The sequence below is a fragment of the Ailuropoda melanoleuca genome, chromosome 7, assembly GCF_002007445.2.
Source record: "Ailuropoda melanoleuca isolate Jingjing chromosome 7, ASM200744v2, whole genome shotgun sequence".
Classification (NCBI taxonomy): Eukaryota; Metazoa; Chordata; class Mammalia; order Carnivora; family Ursidae; genus Ailuropoda; species Ailuropoda melanoleuca.
This window is the reverse complement of record NC_048224.1, coordinates 24,295,799-24,322,976: the sequence shown is the minus strand read 5'-3', so window position 1 is coordinate 24,322,976 and position 27,178 is coordinate 24,295,799. Positions and strand designations below refer to the sequence as shown.

The following is a 27,178-nucleotide window of genomic DNA, read 5'->3' as shown; positions in this document are numbered from 1 at the left end:
TGGAGGGTGCTCCTGAGAAATAGTGACACCTCCTTTGGGAGAAGACGAGCAATGCTGAAGTTTTGACCCTTGACCACATGAGTTTGGAAAGCTCTCTCAGACTCCTCCTGCCTCTTGACGTTCAGAGATGGGGATGGTCAAGACAGTAATTTGGTGAGTAGGCCATAGTAGCCCCTGAAAGTGGCAGAACGTTGTAAAGATAGCAGGAAGGCACTGTGAAAAATTGACCTATGTGTATTCTGTGGTCTGGGAGCCTTAAGTTGCCTTCTTGTAGTCAGATGACTTTTCAGTTTAAGGGTAGATTCTCCTAATGGGTCCATGTGGCTTACAACCTAGTAGTATTTCTCAGGTTCTGGGAAGAGGCACATCCTTCTCCCTTTTCCTATATTGCAAAGCGAGGATCAGGTTTTCTCAGGTTTCCCCCTTCTCCTTTACTACTCCTCTCTTTAGTCAACAAACATGAAGAACCTACTTTCTGCCAGATGTTGTGCCAAGCTTGATAACACAGAATCTTGCTTGCTTTTCGGATACACACAGTCAGGTTGGATTGAGGTGCTGCAGATAGTGAGCACTGCACAAGGTAAGAACCAGGTCAAGCAGGGCCAAAGGGAAACAGGAATTGCTCTCGTCAAATGATCAGGGAAGGCTTCACAGAGGTGACACTGCCACCGAACTGGTGCTTAGAAGAAGACTAGCAGCTTGGCAGACCAATAAGATGAGGTGAGGGCAAGCGTTCCAGCCAAAGAGCATGGAGGAAGAAATAAAAGGACACATTTGAATGAATGAAGGATTTAATTAAAGGAATAACATGATCAAATTTGAGTTTAGGACTATCACTCCAGGAGAGATGGGAGAAGGTGAGATTGGAGGTTGGAAAACTAAAATGGAGGTGGTACAGTACAACTCCAGGCAAGAGATGATGAAAGCCTACACTAAAGCAGCAAGAGAGGAGGGACCCATATACAGATACTAATACAGTGCAGTAAGAGGATATGGTACCTGTTTAGAGGTCTCGTGGAGAGGGAGGGAGGCAAGGATGACTTCCAGGTTTCCAGCCTAGATATCTGGAAGGCAAGAGGCACCATCACCACCCCAGGAAATTGAGGGGGAGCGGTCTGTATAACTCTTGGCTTCAGAGACTGCTTATATGGGAGAAAGCTGCTGTTTTTCCTTTGCTCTGCTGTTGAAACTGCATTCTTGGGGTTACGAGGGACTCAAGAGTCCTGGAAAGCCAAAGGCCAGAGTGATACTGGCCCCCACAGCCTCAAAAAGGATACTGAGAAATGTGCTCACCTGCCAGTGAATACTTTTTCCCTGAAACCTACTTTGATGAATGCAAGTGAATTGGTGGCAGCAAGGAGCCATGGTGTTTTGTTGTTGTTGTTGTTGTTTCCCAGCAGCACTTTGATGAAGGAAAAATAAGATCCTTTGTTGGCTGAGAGAGTGTTTTATGTTGCAGTTTCTGGCCTGGCCTTTTACCATCATCCTGATTAAGCTTATAACGGTTTTCTCTCTAATTGGTTGAGCTGGGCTCTTGTACTGATTTCTTTTTTTTTTCTGTAAAGATTTGATTCATTTATTTATTTGAGAGAGAAAATGCGCACAGAGGGAGGAACAGAAGAAGGAGACTCTGTGCTGAGCCTGACACAGGGCTCAATCCCACGACCCCGAGATCACAACCGGAGCCGAAATCAAGAGCCAGATGCTCAACCGAGTCTCCCAGCCACCCCTCATTGATTTCTTTTAGAATAGATATGTGAGTTACTGCTCCACCTGCAAGAGTCAGAATAGAAAAGGACATATACCTGCCTTCTCTGACACCAGCTTGGAAAGCTGCACTTGGGGTAAAAGCAGTTTCTAGGCTGCTGTCTTCCAGGTAACGTATGCCAAGGGAGCATGCTTCTGGAGTGAGATCGCTCAGAGGTGACTTGTCTTAAATGCTCCAAGTGTAGCCTTTGTGGGCAGGTGCTTCAGTGGGTAGCTGGATGTCAGGCTGAATCATTTCCAGCCCCCAGCTGCCTGCTGCTTTTGACTGACTATTGCTCAGAGTGAAAAGAAATGGAAAACAGAGGGGTGCCTGGGTGGCTCAATCAGTTAAGGGTCCACCTCTTGATTTCAGCTTAGGTCATGATCTCAGGGTCGAGAGATCGAGCCCTGTGTGGGGCTCTGTGCTCAGCATGGTCTGCTTGAGATTTTTTTTTTTTTTGAAGGAATGGATGTTTATAGAAAGATTTTTTTTAAAAGATTTTATTTATTTATTTGACAGAGATAGAGACAGTCAGCAAGAGAGGGAACACAAGCAGGGGGAATGGGAGAGGAAGAAGCAGGCTCATAGTGGAGGAGCCTGATGTGGGGCTCGATCCCATAACACCAGGATCACGCCCTGAGCCGAAGGCAGACCCTTAACGACTGCGCCACCCAGGCGCCCCTGCTTGAGATTCTCAATCTGTCTCCCTCTGCCCCCACATGCGTACACACTCTCTCTCTCAAATAAATAAATAAATTTTTTAAAAAGAAAGAAAGGGAGGAAGGGAGGGAGGGAAGAAGAAAAGAAGAAAGGAAGACAGGAAGAAAGAAAAAGAAATGGAAACCAGAGCCTTCTTCACTTAAACCTGATTCACCTCAGGGACTAGCTCCCCTCCTTGAAAGGGCAGATGAAGCCTTGTGTCTAGGAAGGATATAGGAGACTCAGCTTTTTCTTTCTTTCTTTCTTTCTTTTTTTTTAAGATTATTTATTTATTTATTTGACAGAGAGAGAGACAGCCAGCGAGAGAGGGAATACAAGCCGGGGGAGTGTGAGAGGAAGAAGCAGCCTCCCAGAGGAAGAGCCCGATGCGCGGCTCGATCCCAGGACCCTGGGATCAGGCCCTGAGCGGAAGGCAGACACACGACTGAGCCACCCAGGCGCCCCGTGGAGACTCAGCTTCTTGGGCTTAGCTGCTTCATGCCTTCCAGTAGACCCTGGGAGAACGGGTACAGGAAGAGGAGAGGGGACAGGAAGGGGAGAATCAGGCAACAGCAGATACCCAGAGATGCTGGCTGTAGAAGGCAAGAGGTGTGGCTAAGCAGGCTCTCAAGTCATTGTTTCCTAAGGAAAGTCTAGTGGGAATGTGGCCATCTGGGCCAGAGAAAGGAAGGAAGGAAGGAGGCAGAGCTGGGACCAGCTTTGGATCTGGCTCTGCTTTGGAGTTCAGAAATTGGCACATGACCCAAAGGCTTCATTGTGGGGCAGCCAAGTGAACTCCTGGGCTCTAGAGATAGACTCTGGAGTAGGCAATTCCACTAGAAAGGAGGCCCAGGAGGTCTGGCCTGGGGACTTGTAGACAGGAGCCAGTAGGAGTTCGCTCTAGGTCTTACATTCTTAGGAGCCAGTTCAAGCGGATATGTACTTGCATTTGTTATTGTTGTTGTTAGTCAGTGATGTCAAATTGAGGATTAATTGTTTGTGGTTCTTGAGGGTCAATTTTAAGTTTCTGTGATGATAATGATGTATGTGCATGCATAACATGGAACTAATGGCCACAAAGCATGTTTGACCATTCTAGCCCTGAGGAGTGTAACTATGACAAAAGGCCACACCCAGGAAGAAATGAGTCCAGCTACTGCGGTACCTGGCCTGGTTTTGCCTGTTTTCATCACAAGACTTTTGACTGCCATAACAAGAGTCTACCCCATCTATCTATTTAAAACAATACCTAAAGGGGTATTTTAAGATTTATTGAATTAACTGCATCTAAATCATAGAGTGAGAACCATATGTATTTTACTCTGTAGTTAACTTAAACATAATTACGTACAAATTATAAATGATTTATAGTTCCCCATATTAATTTCTAATTTTATCCTTGTAAAGGAATTGGTGAAGCCCTCAGCCAAGCATGGCTTAGACCAGCATTTCCTTTGGTATAATTCTTAGAAACATTGATCCTTTGAGATACTTTATGGGGGAATAAAAATGATTTATAGACAAATTCCTTTGGGAAACACTACACATTCTATCCCATCACAATGTTTGCTAGTATTTTAAAGGCTCTGAGAAGTCCTGCAATAAAGAAACCTTTCCAGCTTTGTTTAACCCAGTGTTTCACAAGCTTGTGTAACTATGGGACATTTTTTTCATGTTACATCTATTACATCTTACAGAACCAATGTGGTTAATGGAATATTCTTTGGGAAACTGTCTTAGAAATTAGTCTCTGGGTGGCTCAGTCGGTTAAGCATCTAACTCTTGGTTTCAGCTCAGGTCATGATCTCAGGGTCGTGAGATCAACCCCCACATGGGGCTTCATGCTTAGTGCCCAGTCTGCTTGAGATTCTTACCCTCTCCATCTCCCTTCCCCTCTGCTGTTCCCCCTGCTCTCTTTCTCTCTCAAATAAATTAATTAATTAAAAAAATTAGTCTCTCTTCTAATTCAGTCTAGATTTATAGTCTTTCCAGTTCCTTTGAGCCTCTTTTATAATCTACACCATTTTGCCCCGTGCTAGTCTGTCAGAAGATGTTGTTGCTTTTTGTCAGGGTCCAGTATTGCCATCAGTAGGAAGTTCTTAGTGAACTTTGGTCAATGCAAAAGCAAATACCTAGTGCCTAGTTTTTCTCATGATAATGTTAAAGGGATTTTACTTTCTTTCAAGTCCCTCTACTAAATGTTGGCCTGGTGAAGCCACTATTTTTACCATTAACCTTTTTTTTGACAGTTTCATTGAGACATTGAGATATAATTCATATGCTGTACACTTTACCCATTTAGTACTTTACTTTGAATCTTTGTGTGGCTGCTGCTTGCCTCAGTTCTGTTTCTCCTTTGTAGCTGTGGGCTGTGCTCTACCCTTTTGTGTTCTGCTACACAGGAGAGAATACAAAGATTATAGTCATCAGAAGGAAATCTCTCATCAGAAGGAATCCCATCTCAACTGGGATTTAAGCTGAAAAAATGGTTCCCTGATTAGGTGGGTGCCCCCACATAATCATTTCACACTCCCTACTCCGTGGGCTATATAAAGCATGAATGGTAGGCAGGTTTCACCCTTTATGGTTTCACCCTTTATGCCAATGCTCATTGATCAGTAGTGGCTACCTGGAGCTTGTGTTAAGGTGGATTCTGAGGCAGAGTCCTGGTTCAGTGAGAAAGAGTGACATGGTTGATTTCCCATGTCTGCCATGGTCTTCAGCAGGGGAAACATCATTTCTGCTTGCCATCCTGGCAGCCCTGATCCCTGAGTCATCATAGTTATCCTAGGCAAAGAACACAGGAAAGGAGGAATCTTGGAGATGTTAGGCAGCTCAGCAATCTGTTTCACGGAGGGGCTGGAGTCTTATGATATGGCTCTTTAAGAAATGAATGGAGAAAACTGATCTTTCTTACCCTCATATTCAGCATGGATTCTTGAAGTGTTGACTTCATATAAATTTAATAATCCTTTGGAAATAGGCCAGGCAAGAGGAAGTCACCTGGACTGTGCTGAGTGAGTAGGAGGGAAAAAGAGGCAGATTGAGGAAGAGACTTCATAAGTACCATGTAAGTGGCTGGCCACACTTCAGATGAAACTATAAGCCCTTGACTAAAGGATCAAGGAGAACGAATAGGCTGCAAGAGGAGACCCTGAAGCCAGCAGTTACTGGAGAAGAAAGTCCCTACTGTGTACTCTACAGCCTTAGCATTCTTTTCCTCCCAGGCTAACCAAGCCCTGCATTTTCCTTCTATCATTTCCCCAGAGACTGGTTTCCAAATCTCCAGTTATCCTGGGTGCTGTCGTGGATTTTTTGAGTTTTTCACCCCGGAACTAGACCTCTCCATGTGATCTGACTGGCGCAGATTACTGTGGTGTAGCTGCTATCCATACCGTGATATTGTACTTCTGTTGTTATCAGTTGAGTTTTCATGATCATATTTAGTAGCTGTATCTATTGTTATATTGAACTCAAGATACATCTGAAATAGGGCAGACCTTTGCCTTAGCAGTGTAGAATCAAGGCAAGAACCTGGAATCACATTTTGGGCTAGGCTGGCTGCTGATACAGGTAAGGGTCCACCGGTGCTAGTGAAATGGTGGTTTCATATTGATTAGAAACGATGCCACATGTATGTAATGATTCTTACTCTCAGAGAGGTAGCTGGCTGACTTCAGCAATATGGAATTTAAATCTAGGTGAAGATGTGTGATGGGGTAGGCTAGGGTAGACCTTCAGAGAGCTAGTGCTTATGTGGACAGAAAACTTCTCTTAAGTCTACCATGTGACATAGCCATGAGCAGAGCTAATGTGCTGTTGAGCTGCATTCAGGTCCTGAGAGTTCAGGTCCGTGGAGGTGACAGGTTAGTGCTATCCGAAGTCCTGTGTTCTATGCTGATGCCATTATTCAAGAGGGGAAATGACTGGAATGAAGGAAGGTGTCAAAGCCTCACCATGTAAGCACAGTTGGTAGAACTGAGACTGTTCAGCCTGGGGGAAAAATTGTTGCAGCGAAAGCACTTTAAGGTTTTCAAATGCCTAAGGACTGGAATTAAGAAAGGAAGAACGGTTAGACTTAATATTACCTGTGGCTTCACAGGGAAGAACCAGGGCCTTTGGACTGGGAGTGTGAACATGCTTCTATCTCTGGGCTTCATTGCCTTCCGTTCCCTGTGGTAACGGTTCTTAAACTGGGCCAGAGGCCAGGGCACTGGAAGACATGTTGCTCTCTGCAAAATGCCACACTAAAGTAGGAGCTAGGAACAATGCTCTAGCAATAAACACGGCTCTATTATGTATGTGTAATATAAACATGCCTAAAAATCCACTGTAGAATGAGCAGCAACTCTCCTACTTTTCTGTTAATATGTGTTTGCTAATTTTTCCTGTCTTTCAAGCCTATCACAAAAATGCCACCTTCTTCGTGCATCCTTTTCTTTCCTTCATTTAGGTATGAACTCTCCATTCTTCCTGTCCTATGGTCCGAATACATTCTCTTTAGAATGTAAAGTTTATGGATGCAATTATCCTTATTATAAATTCCTTTCTAAGGTAGATGACAAGATGTTTCCAAAGCACCTGAACCACCTTGTGAAGTAGATTGAGAAAGTCATTTTTGCCCATATCTGTTTATGCAAGCAGAATCCCAGAAAGGTAAATAGGCTTGGTCATTACCCAGCTGGAGGTTGGCATGGCCTAGACTAGCACCCAGGTATCCTGACTCCCAGGCCTATGATATTTCCTTACAATTTGGGACCTAATTTTAAGTTCTTTTGCATCAACTTAAACTTCTCCACTGGCTTTTGAGGCATCTACACTAGGCTTTGCCCCTCCTAGGTAGCCATATTTTCTACCACTCATGCTAACTTTCTTTCTAGTAGGTTCAGCCAGGCCCCTCGCCTCCTCTTGTCTATTGGTATCTTGAGGCCTCCTCTCCTCCTTTTTTTTTTTTTTAAGTTTATTTATTTAAGTAATCTCTATACCCAACATGGGGCTCAAACTCATGATCCTGAGATCAAGGGTCACATGTTCTTTCAACGGAGCCTGCCAGGAGCCCCAAGGCCTCCTCTCCTCTTAAGAATTCTCTCTGCCAGGGCGCCTGGGTGGCTCAGCCATTAAGCATCTGCCTTCGGATCAGGTCATGATCCCAGGGTCCTGGGATCGAGCCCCACATCGAGCCCTGCATTGGGCTCCCTGCTCATCAGGAAGCCTGCTTCTCCCTCTCACACTCCCTTTGCTTGTGTTCCCACTCTCGCTGTCTCTCTCTGTCAAATAAATAAATAAAATCTTAAAAAAAAAAAAAAGAATTCTCTCTGCCCTCCTCCTCTGCCTAACCCACTCTTATTATCCTTCAGAAGACCGTATAAACTCCCTTTCTCCAGGAAGCCTTCCCTGACTGTTCTAGTAAGCTCTTAACCATCTCCAAAGCCTCTATATCTCTAGCACATAACTTGATACATACGATATCCTCATTTAGGGGGTCCACTTTGATGTACTATGTTGTGAGTCTTATCACCCAATGCCCCTTTTAACTCCTTGGCAGATAGTTCTGCCCCAGAACCTACAGCCTGGCAAAGAAAAGAGTGAAACAGAACTACAGAAGAGTGTACCTGGTTTCTTTAAAGATGAGTAATAAAGGAGGGGAGGTTGGGAGGTGATTCTATGGATGGGACCAGTAGAGACCCAGAGGAGAATGAGTAGGTGGGAGTTAGTGAGTGGAATAGAAGGTACATATGGGGAATTGTAGGAAATTCAACGGAATACATGGATTGGGGTATTCAGTCATTATTCAAAAAATACCATTGTTGGGGGTTCCTGGCTGACTCAGTCAGTAGAGCATGTGACTCTTGTAAGTTCAAGCCCCACATTGGGTGTAGAGATTACTTAAAAATAAAATCTTAAGGGGCGCCTGGGTGGCACAGCGGTTAAGCGTCTGCCTTCGGCTCAGGGCGTGATCCCGGTGTTATGGGATCGAGCCCCACATCAGGCTCCTCCGCTGTGAGCCTGCTTCTTCCTCTCCCACTCTCCCTGCTTCTGTTCCCTCTCTCGCTGTCTGTCTCTATTTCTGTCGAATAAATAAATAAAAAATCTTAAAAAAAAATAAAAATGGTTTAAAAAAAATAAATAAAATCTTAAAAAAAAATACTGCTATATACAAGACACTGTACCAGACACAGGGAATAATATGATGAATAAAGCAAACATGGTCCCTGCTTTTATGAGCTGACCATCCAATGGGAGAGACAGACACTAAACAAATGAAGTGCGCTAACAAAAATCACAATTACAAACTATGACAAGTGACAGAAAAGACAAGAACAAGGTAGCATGAGAGAGAATAATAAAACCTTCCACATTAGAGTGGGGATGTCAGGTAAGGCTCCAAAGCTAAAGTAATGTTTGGGGCGGCTGGCTGGCTTGGTCAGTAGAGCGTGTAACTCTTGATCTCAGGTTCTAAGTTCGAGCCCCACATTGGGTGTAGAGATTACTTAAAATCTTTAGGGGCGCCTGGGTGGCTCAGTTGGTTGAGTGTCTACCTTCGGCTCAGGTCCTAATCCCGTGGTCCTGGGATCCAGTCCTGTGTTGGGCTCCCTGCTCAGCAGGAAACCTGCTTCTCTTTCTCCTCTGCCATCCCACCCCTGCTCCCGCCAATTTGTGCTCTCTGACTCTCGCTATCAAATAAATAAATAAAATCTTAAAAAAAAAATAAAAATCTTAAAAAAAAAATAGTGTTCGTGCTCAGACCACAGAATGAGAAGGACCTTGAATGCCCTGACACGGAGTGACTTGCTGCATGTTCCCCAGGGGGGTGGGGGCTCCCAGATTTGGTAGTCTGAATCCCTTACAAATTGACCTTTCTTCCTCCTCTCCCTTTGGAGCATTAGGCTAGTTTTCAGGAGTGAAGGACATAGGGGAACATGGGAAGGCTGGTCCAGCTTCTCTCCCATAAGTAACATAACTGATGACTGTGCTACTAGCTTTATTGTGAGGCTGAAGAAGCTATTAATAAAGTTGTGACGTGTAATATTTAGTGAGCAATTTGACTCTCCTGATCAAGAGCTCCTACCTGAGTCTTCCAATATTGTATGACTTGCACACATCCTCCTGGAGATGGAAAAAAATATCCGGAGCTCTTGGTGGGAGGAGAGTGCCAGCCTGGATGTCTTGTTCTTTGTGTATCAGGCACAGAGTTTACATTCTCCTTACCAGAAAAGCCAAACACTACAAGCTGTTCTCTCCAGGGGCAGGCCTGCCTCTAATGGGAAGGCCAGTAGCCACGTTGGAATGTAGACTGCAACAGCTAGGGAGAAGAGCCTCTGTTGGACCTCTTGCAAATCCCAAAAGTGTTTCCTAAGGATTTCAGCTTCCAGAAAGTCCTCTCTGCCCTCAGCTGTGCTGCTGCTTGCAGCCCTGGCTCAGAGGATATCATAAGCTCAGAGAAAGGCCAAGTGGGGATAATGATGTGGGGAGGTGGTGGTGGTGGTTAGTGGTTTGGGGAAGAGGAGGGAGAATTATGTGGAGTCAGGGAAGGAGACTAAGTGGGGAGGTGATAGTCAAGGTAGCAAACAGTGGCACCAAAGAGAACCAGTCAGGAACCATCTGTCAGCCTTCCCATCAACTTCCTGATGGAACCTCCTGTTTCAGATTCTTTATTTGCCAAGGGACTGAACTACAGTAGTGAGGCAGTCTCAGAGAACTCCCATGAGAGGAATTGGCTTGAGTATCCTTGAGGGCCTGTGGAGATCAGGGTGAGCTAGTGAGGGGCACTGGCCTCAGGGCAGGAGCTATGCACAACAGTGGTAGGGAGTCGGCTGGGTACATTCCAGCTCTACCACTTTTGTTGTCTAGCTCTACCACTTTTAGCCTAGCTCCTAATCTCAGGCTATTTATAAAATAAATAAGATCATGTACATGAAAATGAACTGCAAATTACTGTATCATTGCTGATCTGAGGGTTGATGGTGATTAAGGGGTTGGTGTTTTCCATTTTTTGTTGATGGTTCCCAAGGGAGCTTTTATAGGAGAGGGTGGAAGGATGGCTTATTCTTCTCATCATCAATTGAGAAGAGTCCCTGGCTTCTTTTACAGGGTCATGATGAGACCAGGCTAGAGATGGAAGTGCTCTGTGCTCCCACTGATTCCCAAAGGGGTTCCATTGACTGGAGGAGTCCTGCCTCTGCCCCTCCCTGTCATGACTGCTGTAGAGTTCTTTTGGCAGATTGGGGCCCTCCTGGAAAGCCCCAGCACTGATGCACGTGGAGGATGTCCTGCTGCTGTTTCAGCTTCCATAGGTCAACACTCAGGGCTCAAGAAACATTTGAAAAGGTCTACGTTGCTACTACTCTCCCAGTGGGGACTAAAGAAGGAAGTTTCTAGTCTGCAGACCTTCAAATTTTAAAAATGTTCTGTTATGGAAAATTTTAAGCATATACAAAGTAGAGGAAAAAGTAAAATGAACTCCCTAGTACTCACCCAGCTACAACAGTGATCAACCCAGCGCTGATCTTGTTTCACCTATACCCCACCCGCTGGATTATTTTGAATAATTGTTTCATTTATAATCCTCTCTGTCTCTTGTATTTCTGTAAACCATTTCTGCAAACTGATAATTATATCCCAAGGTCTGGTTAGATTCAGATTCAACTTTTTTGTGAAGAATACTTCTGAGGTGTGCTGAGTACTTCCTCTCCCGTCGTATCAGGAAGGAGGCACAGGACACGTGGTTGTTCTACCTATTGTGAAATTCAGATTAATTAGTGGTGTAGTTAGCCTCGTATCTCCATCATGCACATTCCCTTCAGTCTTTCACCTAATGTTCTGAGCAGCCATTGCTGGTCTGCCTTAGTTCATTATTTAATCAGGACTTTCCTGTACATTTGCATAGCAAAGAACCCCTGTCACTTGTCTGTCCGCTCCTCCACCCCCACCCCCTTCACAACAGATATTACAGATATCCCTAGGCCTTTCTCCTTTAGGCCTACTTTTTCTACCACAGCCCTTATCCCATTCCATCATTTTCTTCCTTATCAGCCCAAGATGGCCTTAGGATATCTGCAGACTAGGTACTCACCCAGCTTCACTGCAGACTTTTGTTTCTCTGGGGTGGGGGTCCTTACTTGGAGTCTGTTCTCACGGAGACAATTCTGTCTCCCCCATGAAGCTTCTGGGTCTGTGGTCTCTGAATCCTGCTAGGCCCGTGCTTGACCAGGCTAGAGAGTAAAGGCAGCTCTAGTGTTTTCTTCCTCTGAGAGAGAATTCAGCAGGCACTGGGTTTATTTTACCTTCCCAGGGATTTCTAAGCAGCCTTCTGTGCTGAAGACGGTCTTTCTCACTTGTTTCCTGAGCTTCCTGCCCCAGCCTGGGCCCTGGCAGGGACCCAGGCCTGATTTCCTGTTTAGCTGGGCTGTGGGCTGGGAGAGGTTGGAGGAGGGGTGGGGCAGGCAGCTCTAGCACTCTTAGGCCGTTTTCTCTTTCCAGCCAAGTTAAAAAATCTATGAGAGCCAGAACAGAGCTATCACCTTCTGGTATTTTAGCATTCTCATGCTGTTCAGGATCTCCACTCTTAGTTTCTCTCCTTACAAAGGAAAGATTGTAGAGACTGCACTCTGTGCACATGTGCCCCCAACAAACACACTGCATGTACTATGGGTGCTGTGAGGCAGTTAACAGAAAGGCTCACAGAGGCTGAGAGCTGCTTCTTGCAAAGCTGAACCCACCCCTGCCCATAGGAGTGCTGTACCTGTACCACCCCATCTTAATAGCTATCAATCCCTTAGTCACAATGTCCAATGCAGTGGAGAATCTGTTGGTACAGAAGGCCTGAGATGTGGAGGCTGGCTAGGGACCTGGCCATGCATCAGTCAGAAAACATTAGGAGTTCCTTAGTGACAGCCTATCACCAGTAGAGCCTCCTTAGTGACAGCCTATCACCAGTAGAGGACTTCTGATGAGAGTCTTACAGCCCTGAATGCTCCACTCACATTCGTCTTTTTGCCTAGTTCTTCCTTGGGGAATGAGGATTCACAGGGCTTCATTCTGTTTTGGGAAGACACCTGTTGCAGATTACTTTTTTGCTCCCTTCTCCTGGATGGACACAGCAGGATTTGTGTGAAGACCTTATCCCTTTATCCCCCATGAAAGGAGATATCAGAGGAAGGTGTTGCCAAGTAGTAGGGGTGCGCAGTGCAGCCCCTGACATTTCAACAGTTTCCCCCTTGCTGTTATTATAAAGACTCAGATCCTTAACTTAGCCTGCAAAGCCTTATGTGATCTGGCTCCTGCCTTCTTCTCCAGCTCGCCTCGTACTACATTAACCCCCATCACTGCACCCAAACTTACTGGCTTTTGCTCTATTTCTCTCATGTCCCAGGGTCCATTCGGTTTTAGTGCCTTTGCACATGTTGTTCCTTCTGCCTAGAATGCTTTCCCTCTACCTTCTACCTTTTTTGGGTTGGCTCTTACTTATCCTGTACTCACCCTTCAGATTTTAGTTCAGCTATAATTTCATCAAAGAGCACTTCTTTCAAACTCTAGACTTTGTCAGTGGCCTTCTCCTTATTGCACTTTTTACATTTGTAATTTCACGTTTGTATGATTATTCTATTCGTATGTGTCCTTCTGAAGGCCACATTTCATGAAGGCAGAGATCATATCTGTTTTTACTTCCCATTAGGTCTCCTGTGCCTCATAAGGTGCCCTACACATGGTAAACATTCACTAGATATCTGTTGAATGAATGAATGAATGAGTTCAATCTTCTTATCTCATTTACTTAGTTACTCCATGTCCTATCTGACTATCATATTTAACTATACACCCTGGGATATGTACCCTGCTGTTTTATGGGCACTTACTATGTGCTTGCCACCAGACACACATTTCATTTAATCCTTTCAACAATATGAAGAAGGTATATTCTTTTTTTTTTTTAATTTTATTTTATTATATTGTGTTAATCACCATACAGTACATCCCCAGATTCCGATGTAAAGTTTTGATGCTTCATTAGTTGCGTATAACACCCAGTGCACCATGCAATACGTGCCCTCCCTACTACCCATCACCAGGCTATCCCCTTCCCCCACCCCCTCCCCTCTGAAGTCCTCAGTTTGCCTCTCACAGTCCATAGTCTCTCATGTTTCATTCCCCCCTCTGATTACCCCCCTTTTCTTTATCCCTTTCTTCCCCTACCGATCCTCCTAGTTCTTATGTTCCATAGATGAGAGAAATCATATGATAATTGTCTTTCTCTGCTTGACTTATTTCACTTAGCATTATCTCCTCCAGTGCCGTCCATGTTGCAGCAAATGTTGAGAATTCGTTCTTTCTGATAGCTGAGTAATATTCCATTGTATATATGGACCACAGCTTCTTAATCCAGTCATCTGTTGAAGGGCATCTCGGCTCCTTCCATGATTTGGCTATTGTGGACAATGCAGCTATGAACATTGGGGTGCATATGGCCCTTCTCTTTACTACGTCTGTATCTTTGGGGTAAACACCCAGTAGTGCAATGGCTGGGTCATAGGGTAGTTCAATTTTTAACTTTTTAAGGGACCTCCACACTGTTTTCCAGAGTGGCTGTACCAACTTGCATTCCCACCAACAATGTAGGAGGGATCCCCTTTCTCCACATCCTCTCCAACAATTGTTGTTTCTTGCCTTGTCTATCTTTGCCATTCTAACTGGCGTAAGGTGGTATCTCAGTGTGGTTTTGATTTGAATTTCCCTGATGGCTAATGATTTTGAACATTTTTTCATGTGTCTGTTAGCCATTTGTATGTCTTCATTGGAAAAGTGTCTGTTCATATCTTCTGCCCATTTTATGATTTGTTTATTTGTTTCTCGTGTATTGAGTTTGAGAAGTTCTTTGTAGATCTTGGATACCAGTCCTTTATCTGTGGTGTCCTTTGCAAATATATTCTCCCATTCCGTGGGCTGTCTCTTAGTTTTTTTGACTGTTTCCTTGGCTGTGCAGAAGCTCTTTATCCTGATAAAGTCCCATAAGTTCATTTTATCTTTTATTTCTCTTGCCTTTGGAGATGTGTCGTGAAAAAGGTTGCTCTGGCCGATGTCATAGAAGTTGTTGCCTATGTTCTCCTCTAGAATTTTGATGGATTCCTGTCTCACATTGAGGTCTTTCATCCATTTGGAGTTTATTTTTGTGTATGGTGTGAGAGAGTGGTCAAGTTTCATTCTTTTGCATGTAGCTGTCCAATTTTCCCAGCACCATTTATTGAAGAGACTGTCTTTTTTCCACCGGATGTTTTTTCCTGCTTTATCAAAGATTAGTTGCCCAAAGAGCCGAGGGTCCATTTCTGGGTTCTCTATTCTGTTCCATTGGTCGATGTGTCTGTTTTTGTGCCAGTACCATGCTGTCTTTGTGATCACAGCTTTGTAGTACAGCTCGAAATCCGGCATTGTGATGCCCCCAGCTTTGTTTTTCCTTTTCAACAATTCCTTGGAGATTCTGGGCCTGAAGAAGGTATATTCTTAATCTTCAAAGAAGGCAAGTGAGACCCTGGTCACACAGCTAACAGCAGAGCCCTGATTCAAGCCCACTTGTGAAGGCAAAGCCTATCCTCTAAAGCATGACACTACACTGCCCCCTTTTGGCAGTTTGGAGAGTTGTCACAGGGCTTTTTCTGTCACTGGGTCCTGGTTAATTTCAACCCTAAATCAGTGCTTTTTGGAACTTAAAGCCCTAAGAAGCTATGATCCTGTTCCAGCCCTTCTGCTTTTAGGCCAGACTGTGGAAGTATACAGGGAAGGGAATTCAACCTGGACTCCCCAGTGTCGCAGTATGCATGTGTCTCGGGGTCTGTCTCCCATCTGTTTTCCATAGGCTCTTTGTAGCCTCCAGGGCTTAATGCAGTGTCCTATTTTAAAGAACAGAAAGGCCATTTGTTGAAATGGCCTGATCGACAGTGTTCTGGGGAATAAACATGGCCTGATTAAGATTCTAGGAAAGATCATCGAGAGGGGGAGAGTTTGTCTCTTTGTGATTTAGTCACTAAAGATAGACCTCTGGAAATTGGCTTCAAGGCTTTCCTAGGAAACTGAGACTCAGTAAGAGGGCAATATCTCTTGCTGTTGATTAGAAAAACTTAAGTTAGTCAGTATCCCCAACTCTTTTTTAGTGGCTAAGGAATTTGGGACTGATGAATACTGTAGATTAGATGGAAACAAAGTAAACGAGGAGAGAGCAGCATAAAACAAAACAGAACAAAACTCAGCTACCATTTGTTTTTTGTGTCAGGCATGCTGTGAACCATTTTACATACATAATTTCATGTAATTCGAGCATTGGCCCTGTAAAGTGGGTAATATTACATCCCTAGAAAGGAAAGGGGTGTTAAGAAAGGTAATTAACCAAATGTCATCCAGTCAGCTGTCTTTGGAGCTAATCTAGTTCTTTCTGACTTCAAAACCTGAGTACTTTGCATACCCTGTTGCTGAGAGTATACATTGTCACAGCCTCTCTGGAAAAACAGCTAGCAATATAATGTGTGCATACCCATTGACCCCCCTCAGCAATTCTGCCTCTGGGAATTTATTCAACTAAAGAAGTAGACAAGTGTATAAAGACTTTTTTTTAACAAGATACTATAGTAGCTATAAATAAATAAATAGTAACAATATTATAACATTATAATAGATGTAACATTATGATAGTGGGGAAGGAGAAAAAGAAAAGAACCAACATGAATCTCCATCAGTGGGGACTGATGAAATAAATCATGATACATCCATCCCACAACATACCTATAGGCAGACTTTTATTTTTATTTTTTTAAAGATTTATTTATTTGGGGGTGCCTGGGTGTCTCAGTCCTTATGTGTCTGCCTTCGGCCCAGGGCGTGATTCCAGGTTCCTGGGATCAAGCCCCACATCAGGCTCCCTGTTCTGCTGGGAGCCTGCTTCTTCCTCTCCCGCTCCCCCTGCTTGTGTTCCCTCTCTCACTGGCTGTGTCTCTCTCTCTGTCAAATAAATAAAATCTTTTTAAAAATTTATTTATTTGTTTGAAGCCAAATCATGGAAGGAGCCGAGATGCCCTTCAACAGATGACTGGATTAAGAAGCTGTGGTCCATATATACAATGGAATATTACTCAGCTATCAGAAAGAACGAATTCTCAACATTTGCTGCAACATGGACGGCACTGGAGGAGATAATGCTAAGTGAAATAAGTCAAGCAGAGAAAGACAATTATCATATGATTTCTCTCATCTATGGAACATAAGAACTAGGAGGATCGGTAGGGGAAGAAAGGGATAAAGAAAAGGGGGGTAATCAGAAGGGGGAATGAAACATGAGAGACTATGGACTATGAGAAACAAACTGAAGACTTCAGAGGGGAGGGGGTGGGGGAATGGGATAGACTGGTGATGGGTAGTAAGGAGGGCACGTATTGCATGGTGCACTGGGTGTTATACGCAACCAATGAAGCATCAAACTTTACATCGGAATCTGGGGATGTACTGTATGGTGATTAACATAATATAATAAAATAAAAAAAAATTTATTTATTTGTTTGAGAGAGAGAGCACAAGCAGGGGGAGGGGCAGAGGGAGAGGGAAAGAAGATAGACCCTGCAGGGCTCTATCTCAAGACCCTGAGATCATGACCTGAGCTGAAACCAAGAGTCGGATGCTTAACTGACTGAGCCACCCAGGCGCACCTCGGCAGCCTTTTAAAAGGAGGAGGAGAGAAAATCTAATGTAAGATCTAGCATGGAAAGATGTTCAAGATATATATCTTTTTTTATTGTGGTAAGATACTTTGAACATAGGAGTTACTATTTTCATATATCATTTAGAATATGGATGATATGATTCATCTATGCCTACCCAGGAGAGAGAGCTTTTACCTCATAATTCCCATATTTTTCAATCAGGTATACACATCAACAAGTTGCTGAGATGAATTGGCTGTGGAAATGCTGCCAGATCTCTGGATGCCACCTATCTGGCCAGTCTTGTTCCTGCTGGGCACCCCCAAGCTCTGAAGTGGACTGGCAGCCAAACTTGACTCAGTTCTTCTCACTTCCTTCTCAAGTTCTGCAGAGCCCTGTAGCTTTGGGGAGGCAGAACATTTCTTTGAAAACAGAATGCCATCATACCAGATACATTTCTGTTTCTTATTTCCTTTTTAGAACTCTCACAGTCTCACTTTCACCGTAAAAGAGAAGCAAGGGAACAAAATTATTCTCACATTCCCCAAGGTAAAACCATGATCACTGATGTGTCAGCGTTCTGAGTGGTTCTCTTTGGCTTCTGGCCTTTCTCCCATTAGTGTTGCTGCTTATCATGGTTTTCAGTATGGTGTTTTTATGAGGTAAAGTAGGAAAGGGGTCAGGAAACTTGGGACCTAGCCCTGGCTAGGAGACTTTAAGGGAGCTGATTAGCTTTACAGGCTTTCAGGTTTTTTTTCTCCATAAAACTGGGGTAAAGAATGGATGCTGGATTTTTAGGGCAGTGAAAATATTCTGTATGATACCATAATGATGGATACGTGTCATTTTACATTTGTCCAAGCCCATAGAAAGTACAACACCAAGAGTGAACCATAATGGAAACTATGGCCTTTGGGTGATTTTGATGTAACACTGTAGGTCCATCAGTCGTAACAGATGTGTTGCATGGTGGAGGATGTTGGCAATGGCGGAGGCTATGTATATATGGGAACAGGGGTACATGGGAACTCTCTGTACCTTCCCCCTCAATTTTGCTCTAAACCTATAACTGCTCTTCAAAAAAAAAAGCCATTATTTTTAAAAGAGATGCTATTTCCATCTCTTAGGATTGTCAGAGATTTAATGAGATAACAAGGAAAAAGCTTTGAAAGCATAAGTTGCAATGCAAACATAAAGGTCTATATTTTTCTGGCCTTAACCTTTTCTGACTTGCATTGTAAACTCTTAATTCAAGAAGCATGTCTCTAAATCTGTTTGCTGTGATATAGCAATTTAATAGGGAGATAGGAAAGATTCTGAACAATCGGAAAGTCACTTCATTCTTAAAACCAACCTGAGGGGGGCACCTGGGTGGTTCAGTTGGTCTGACTTCAGCTGGATTCATGATCTCCGGGTCCTGGGATCAAGCCCCAAGTAGGGCTGTCCGCTGTGAGGAGTGTGCTTGTTTCTCTCCCTCTCCCTTTGCCCCTCCCCCCACGCATGCTCACTCTCTTTCTTAACTAAATAAATAAAATCTTAAAAAAAAAAAAACCAACCTGAGAAAGGCAGAGGGCAGAGGAGAGTCAGAGACTCATTCTATTTTAAACAACTTTGGTATTGTTTTAATTCTCCCCATTTAACATACATTACTTTTGTAAGTTAAACTAATAAAGATTTTTTAATGGCTTAAAAGGATAGACTGAGAGCTAGAGATAGGAATTGGAAGTCATCTGCACATAGAGCTAACAGCTGGGGCAAAGAGAATAAAGGATTTGGAAAGATGAACAATTGGAGAAGTGGCCAGATTGTAAAATTGGGCCATGTTGTTAAAACTATTGAATGCCAGGTCAAGGTGTTTTCAAGTGGTAGAGCCATTGAAGGGTCTTGAACAAAGGAATGATGTAATGAGAGCAGTGTTTAATTCCCAGAAGAGTAAATTAAGAGTAATGTGTAGGATGAGTTGGAGGAAGAAGAAACAGCTTGGGGAAATGAGTGGGTTACCACTGCAGTGGTCCTGAAGTAAGCTGATAAGGATCTGAAGCAGGATGTTGGTTTAGAGGATGTTAAGGAAAAAAAAAAAAAAGGAAACAAAAAGAGAAAAAAGAATGTTACTCTAGGTTCATGATTAGCTTGCCAGAAGGATAAGGTGGAAAGACGTGGACTAAAATGACCCCGCAGGCATGTCAAAAGGAGATAGGAGCCAACTTGAAAAAGATTCCAGTGGCCAAAGCTGGAACAATTTGAACAACAAAATAAATAATGGTAGTATTGGGTTACAACTCCCCCAATTAAAATAAATATATATTAATCCATACTGATATAAATAAATGGTTGAATAAATAAATGAGGGAGAAGGAACAAATCTTCAAGAATTATGATATTTATGTATTTAAAAGCCTATTAAAATTTATTTAAAAGTGTTTTCTTTATAGAAAGAATGAGGAAAATTTAAAAATTATCTTTAGAACATCATAGTAATAATTGCTGCTGGCAGGATCCACTGATTGCTGAAACTAGTGGGTGAAACTTTAAGGAGAAACAAGGATTTGCACAGCCTATAAGAACCTCTACCAAAACATGTATTAATTACTGTGGCAGTTTAACATATGTCCACAAATTCTTTCATACTCCTCCTCTAGAAAGTGGAACTTAATTCTCCTCCCTTGAGTGTGGCCTAGACGTAGTGACTTGCTTTTAACTAGTGGGAATATGGTCAAAGTAAGAGAAAAATAGTAACTGTAGTGGAGAAACCTGGTGAATGCCGCCCTGATTAAAATTAGTATCACCAACAATAAGTCATATACCCCCTGGTATGCTGTGATACAAAGGACAAATCACCTATGTGGTATTCTTCGCAAAAATCCATACCCTCAGTCTAATCATGAGAAAACAAGGCAAATCAAAATTTCAGGAATGTTTTAGAAAATACCTGACCAGTACTCCTCAAAAGTCAAAATTGTGAATGTCAAGAAAAGAGGAAGAAACTAAGGAAACCATGGAGACATATCAATGAAATGCAATATGGAACAGAAAAAGGGATATTAATGGAAAAACTGGAGAAATTTGAATAAAGTCTATAGTTTAGTGAATAGTATTGATTTGTTCAATGTAGAATGGATCAATGTACTGTGGTTATTTAAGATGCTAACGTTAGGGGAAGCTGGGTGAAGAGTATACAAGGATTCTCTGCACGTCTTTGTAAATTTTCTGTAAATATAAGACTATTTCAAAATAATAAGTTTTTTAAATGACCCTCTATGTTTTGAGTTTATTTAACTGGAAAAGTGGTTTGTGCCATTAACAAGATATAAGGGTAGTCAACAGGAAGAACTAGACTGGGGGAAGAGTATGACATCAGTGAAAGTAGTAGGCAGTTGGAAATGTGGGTCTGGCGCTTAAGAGGTCAGAGCTAGAGATACAGATTTGGGGGCAAAACTGAGAGAGATATTATTTGAAATAATAAGTTTATAATATAATATTGTACTCCCACATGCCAAGAGAGAACATGTGGAAAGAGAGTCAGTGACCACACTAAGTATGAGAGGAAGAATAGGGAGAGTAGTCAGGGCGCCTGGGTGGCTCAGTCGTTGAGCATCTGCCTTCGGCTCAGAGCATGATCCTGGATCCCTGGGATCGAGCCCTGCATCAGGCTCCTCCACTGGGAGCCTGCTTCTTCCTCTCCCACTCCCCCTTCTTGTGTTCCCTCTCTCGCTGGCTGTCTCTCTGTCAAAAAAAAAAAAATAGGGAGAGTAGTCAGAACAGATAGGGATAGGATGTTTTTATAAAAGCCAAGGGAAAAAAGAATTTCCAGAAAGATCTGGTCAGCACTGTCTCATGATACTGAAAGGTAATGGATGATCACCTGAGAAAAGACCACTGAATTTTAATTAGGAGCCCAGTGCTGACCTCAAAGAGAACAGGGTTAGTAGAGCAGGTATGGAGAGGTGGGGTGATAGGCATAGGAATCAAATGGCCAGGACATAGACAGTGAGGAAGCAGGCTTACCCAAACCATGCAAAGGGACTTGTGTGGGTGCCAAGGGGGAAGGAGCCCCTGGAGGAGAGTGGGACACTCCTGGGCAGAGAGACAGAAAGTGCTGGCCAGAACAAGTAGGCCAAAAGACTGGGGCCCAAAGTTCAAGAAGAGAAGAGAACCTTGAACAAAAAGAAGCCCCTGCCATTTCCTGCCTGCAGAACTCAGACTTTAAGCTAAAGCCCTGGATCAGGAACTGCTTTATTTCCTTTCTCAGCTAGGAGGCCATTTTATTTCCCAAGTCCCAGCTTATCATCACTGTGGCCTGGAAAGTTAGGCCAGACAGAAGATGAAATAAACTGAGCTTATTCGTCCTCTCTTCGGCTTTTCTCTGAGATGGAGGATAGTCTGGTTTTACAATTAGGCATCAAGCTATTTCTATGGGGGTGTATGTATGTGTAATAAAAGCTACCCTTTACTGACTGCTTACCATGCATCAAGAACTGTAGTAAGCACTTCATATACATTATCCTATTTAATCCTCCCAGCAATATTTTGATATAGTTACTATTATTTTCCTTACGTTAAAGATGAAAAACAGGGTGGGAAAGCTGAGCACTGAGACCTAGACTAAAGCGGGGAGACTAAAGAAATGCAGACCACCAAGGCACTACTCATTTTTCCAGCTCTGATCTACTATTGTACCAGGGGTCCAATCAGGTGTGTGTCTGCCTCCCTCCTGGGTAGGCCAGAGATCCCATCTAAATAGCCATCTATAGTAGCTCCCTACTCCAGGTGGCCAGATGGGAGTTCCAGATCACTGTTGTCTCTCAGGACATTGACACAGTGGCCAGCTGGTGCTGGGGCCACTGCAGGTGGTGGTACTGGTTCAGAGGCTTTGGAATAGTGTTTGGTAGCTCTTTCTCCTTGGCTATGCCAGAAACCCATCTCTCAAGCAGCAGCTCTTCTCCTATGCTATTCTGGGCTTTGCCCTGTCTGAGGCCATGGGGCTCTTCTGCTTGATGGTCACCTTCCTCATCTTCTTCACCATGTAGGCTCCGTGAGGGTCGTCTACCCATCCTTCTTGCTTCAATTCCAGGTCATGCCTGTACTAGAGTGAACTAAGCTTTACTGTTAAACACAGTATTTCTCTAAACCTCCCACACACACACCAAGAAAAATATGAAAACCAGATCCAGTGAGGTCAGAAATTTGATGACGATCACACAGAGAAGTAAATGACAGAGGTAGAACTTACTCTAAGGCTTGTACTTTTAACCACCGCATTATACTGCCCCCTACCGACACTCACAGGACATATACGTGCGCGCGCACACGCACACACACCCAGGCTGTGTGCCAAGAAGTTAACATGGGATATAGCTCTGGATGTTAGGATGAAGGGTGATTTTTTTCCTTCTTCTTTTGTGCTTATCTGGACTTTTTACAGTGACAATGTATTCCTCTTGAATTCAGAAAAAAGCAATATTTTATTTATTTAAGATTAAGTTTTGGTACTCTTTGCCAGATTTCTGTAATATCCATGGTGAGAACAAAGCAGGTACATTATGCTCAGGTGCAGACAAAGGAGACTATGCCTTCTCTGTAGCAGTACAGGCTCTGCAGTGACAGAGCAGAAAATCTGACGTGTGTATGTGCACGCCCTCATGTGTGTTTTGTGTGTGTGTGTGTGTGTGTGTGTGTGTGTGTATACTTGCACCTGTGTGCAGTAGCCACTGAGGTGAGGGGAAGAGTGACTGATGTGTCTGAGGATGTGCCACATGGAGACCTCTTTCCTTTCCCTATGACCAGCCACCTTTCCCTGAGCCAGGCCCATTTAGTCTAGAGCTTCCAGAAGGACTGGGAGATACTTTTTCACATACATCAAGATCCTCAACCTCAACCTCGTCCCTTGTTGAAAATCTGGCCAGGGAGCCAGGCTGCTGGCATAAAGCCCAGGCTGCACCTATAGAGAGTGATTTGAGTTATGCTAGAGCTACTTCAGATAGTGGGTCCAAGCAGACAGTTGGTATCAGGGATGGGCAGAAACGAGCCGGTAGCATTTAAGGTCGGCATTAACTGGCATGTGGGGCTCTTGTCCAGAGGCTCCAAGATCTTCAGGAGGAGGCACTTCAGGACCCTGGATAGCTACTAGAGGAGCCCAGTTTCTGCCAGGTCTGAAAAGCCTCGGTGCCCAAGTCCTTAAGGCCCTTCTTATTTAATTTTGACTAGCTTTCCTATACATGTCTCTGGCCTCTTATGTCTCCAAGATCAGCCCTATGGATCCAGGGACTCCCCGTTATCCTCTCCAGCCCTTGCCCCACCTTCCTCTACACACATCTAGCCTCACTGAGCTCTCTCTGTTGAGATCACCATCACTCTGAAGTTGAAGTAAGCTTTCAAGACAGCATCTGAGCTGTTTTTGGCCAGGATCTGACACCCTGATACCACAGAACTGTAGGATTTCGGAGGGAGGGTAAGAATCTAGTGGAACAAGGGAGTGTTAAAAGGGCATTTGTCTCTGTTACCCCTGCATTCCCATGTTCAGTCTGGTGTGTGAGGCAGGAGAAGCTAAGGAGAAGCACTGAGCAGATTTCAAGGCCTGAAGCTAGAACATTTCATGTGTTATCACCGTGCGATCAGCCTGCCACTGGGTGTACACTTGATTTAAAGATATGGTTTTTTTAAGGGAAAGAGCACTAACATAAGGTGGATGAGGGTAAGTGTAGCAAGTAGAAGCAGAAGTGAAACTAATGAGTCTGGAGATTCAAACCCTAGCCATGCACTTGGGCCCTAGGCAAAAGAGAGTTAGATTAACATTGCAGAGGGGTTTCCTTCCTAATTCCCCAAATCATCCAGAAGAGGGGTTTGTGAGGAATCTGGAAGGTCAGAGGAATCACAGTCACCTACTAGGGATTGGATTTTCTAGTCAAAAGTTCCTTCTCTACTTCCAGGCCTCTTCCATAGCTAAATGAATCAAAGCCAAAAAATAAGGTTACTGTTCTCTCACTTTGATTGCCTCAGCTGGTGAGTGAGGAGGGTAGGTGGGTTTACCTGGATTGAGTCTGAGTGAAGGCACTCAGGATCCCATCCTTCCCAACCAGCCTTGCTCTGGGCCTTGTGTAAGGCTCTCCATTGTTTTCTTTACCTCTCATAAACTCCTGGGTCCCTTATTGAAAGAACTTTCTGAGCTAAAAGGCCATTACATGCCTTATATCTCAAAGAACTTCCTGGTCAAAGAAACAGGTGCTAAAGCAATATGAAACTAGCAGAAAACAGCTGCAGGCTCCCTCTCTTAGCACCAACCAGTCATAATGGGACAGGCCAGGGCAGGGGGGAGAAAAGAGCATTTGGTGTTTGCTGAGCCACGAGTAGACCTGACAGAGTTTGGGCTGGAAGGAGTAGGGCTGCCTCCACCCCACCTGAAGAGGTATAGCTGGGTAACACTCCTGGAGATGGGAGCATTAACAATGTAGTAACTAATTTATGGATGAAAAGATGCTCCAAGGATCTAGATCCAGACTGTCCCTCAGGCTGGCTCCTCCCATTCCTGTGGAAACAGTGTTTTCTAGCTTCCAGGAAAGGCCCTTATTGTGGGATTGAGCACAGGCTATTGACATGTAAGGAAGCCTGGACAAGAAACAAGACAGATGAGGACTCTGTCAGATCCCAAGAGAGTTGTTTGTGTTGGTTTTTGTTCAAGTAGAACAGGCCTAATATCAGCCAGAACTTGCTTTTGGCCTGTTTTTTTCAGGGGGCAAAGGCTCCCCCATGTTTGTCTTCCCTAACAGCGGATGCTCTGTATTCATTGTTTTATTAGGAACAGTGATTATGTGACCACAAACCTTACTAAATTGAACATAATCCTGAGCATTCAGAAGAAACAGTTCAGGGCTCGGGGGAAGGAGCAGCTGGCTGGAAAGAAGGGCCCATGAATTCTAATCCCAGGGCTGCCATCTGGCATTGACCTGGGACAACTCATTTACTCTCTGCCCTGGAGGCTCTTTCTGGAATTTCAGGGTCTGAATAAAAACAGACCTGGGAACTCAGAGAGTGAAATGACTTGTTTAGACTCTCAAAGTCAGTGCAGTTCACAGGCAAAACTGGAATTAACAGGCCCTATTCTCCAGCCAGAGGTGTGTTTACTGTTCAGAGAGGTTTCCTGTGTTTTCCTTTGCTGTCTCCTTGCCCTTATGTCTGAACTCCCAAGTGCTCCCATGCCTTGGGTGCTTCACTGCCTGGTAAACATGGTTGTAAGCCCCAGGTTGTCAGAAAGCACTTTGAACAGACAGGATCAGAGCAGTCCTGCCTCTATCTCCCTCCAAAGGGTTTTCTGATGGTTTGGTTCCAAGCCAGCTTCCCACTTCTCTAAAACTTGACAGTAGAGTTGGGCCTTATTCATTTGATGGTGGGAGTGTATATCTGCAAGCAAAATCTGAGCCTGGCCCTGGAGTCTCAAAGAAAGCGGTGTCTGCTCAGCTGATGATCAGTCCCCACAAGAGTTCAACCTGAAGTTGAGCTGCCACTTGGGTTGTGAACCTTAAGTGAGTTTTAACTAGATCAAGCCTTCAGGAGAGTGAGTGAGTAAGTGAGGGTTTGGGGACTCCTACTTTGGCTGTTGTCCAAAATAACTTCCTGGAAGGCAATCTTTCAGCCCCCAGCCAGAGACTTACATAGAGAAGTGGCCCTACAAAGAGCACACAGTACAACATCTGTCTGGGACACCGTTAGACAAGGCCCTGGCACAGCCTGGCAGGCTCCCAGACTTTTGCCACCTGCTACAGAAAGAGCCTTGCTGTGGCTCAAACCAAATAGAAAGCAATCTGTTTGTCTGTCATCAGATTATGGCCCTTCATTCTCTGTGCTAGACACTGGGAGAACACAGTAGAAATAGGCATGGTCCCTACCTTCATGAACATTTATTTAATAAATTATACAAGTATTCACTGAAGTAAAATTTGATAAGTACATGAAAGAAATGGAAGGGGGTGGGGCTGTGAGACTATATTATAGAGGGACCTAACCTATCCTGATATTCATGGGAAGTTTTTTGTAAGAGATGTTGCGTCAGCTGAGGCGTGAAGGACAAGTAAGATGTAGCCAGAAGGGGGAGCATGAGGCAGGAATGCTCCTCATGCTCCGTCAGGACAAATACCACTGATGCAAAGTGTGGTAATCTGGGGGAAGAGTGGTATGGGATGATGTTGGGGAAATGGAAGGGAAGGCAAGCGACTGTTTCTTTGCCACCATTCCTAGCCCAGTCTGAATAGCCCCTTTCCAAAAACGGGCTGGTTGAGACCCACCCAGACTGCTATGGCACGCCCCCAGGGGTGTGCCTCTTCCATCTCCCCAGCACAGGGGGGCTCTCACAGCGATGCTCAGGAGAGGTTCTTCTAGCCCCAGCTAGAAGTGGAGTGGTCACCTGGCAGCAGAGCTCAGAGGAGGGAGAAGGAGGGGCAAGAAGGACTAGACACTTAACTTTCCCTACAGATCCTCTCTGTACATTTTCCCACTGCTTTGAACTGTTTATTAATATATGACAGAAGCCATTTCCGCATTTTGATGGTTCCACTGGGAATTCCACACTATCATCCCCTTCCTGCGGTAGATAAAAAATGTCAGCTTTCAAGATTTTATACTTGGATTTCAGAAACTAAATTGCATTACTATGTCTGGTGAGACGGCGCCATTGCCTGTTCCTATCTGCGTGCTCCAGGCACCATGAGGCTGATAACATCAGCGTGTCAAAGCAGCTCATCCAGACAATTTGCAGCTGGCTGGGGCTGGGGCAGAGGGGTGGGTGACAAAATTTTCTCAGAATCCAGAGCAGCCCAGGGTTGACTGGATTTTTGGGTTCCTTCTATAGACCATTAGTTCTTCTATCTGTATAGAGAGAACTTGTCTTGGTCCCACCTAGATGTAACAAGGAGTTGAAAAGTACTCTCCTAAACACTGATAGGATAAAATCACCAAAGAGCCAATGCTCAGGTTTTCCTTGGAGTGAAAGATAGAAGAGAATAGGGGGGGAAGAGCGGAAGTCATGATATGAACAAGACAGGTCCTTACTGCCTGTGAAATTAAG

At 44.1% G+C, this 27,178-nt stretch overlaps 2 protein-coding genes and 1 pseudogene across 7 annotated transcripts in view; 2 read left to right on the top strand and 1 right to left on the bottom strand.

Moving 5' to 3' along the window:
• Positions 1 to 27,178, bottom strand: part of DNAI1 (dynein axonemal intermediate chain 1) — a 139,626-nt gene that overhangs the window by 62,490 nt on the left and 49,958 nt on the right. The gene's annotated exons all lie outside the window — the stretch shown is intronic.
• FAM219A (family with sequence similarity 219 member A) overlaps positions 1 to 27,178 on the top strand; it is a 52,829-nt gene that overhangs the window by 4,448 nt on the left and 21,203 nt on the right. The window lies entirely within an intron of this gene.
• Positions 17,137 to 26,004, top strand: LOC117802986 (annotated as a pseudogene).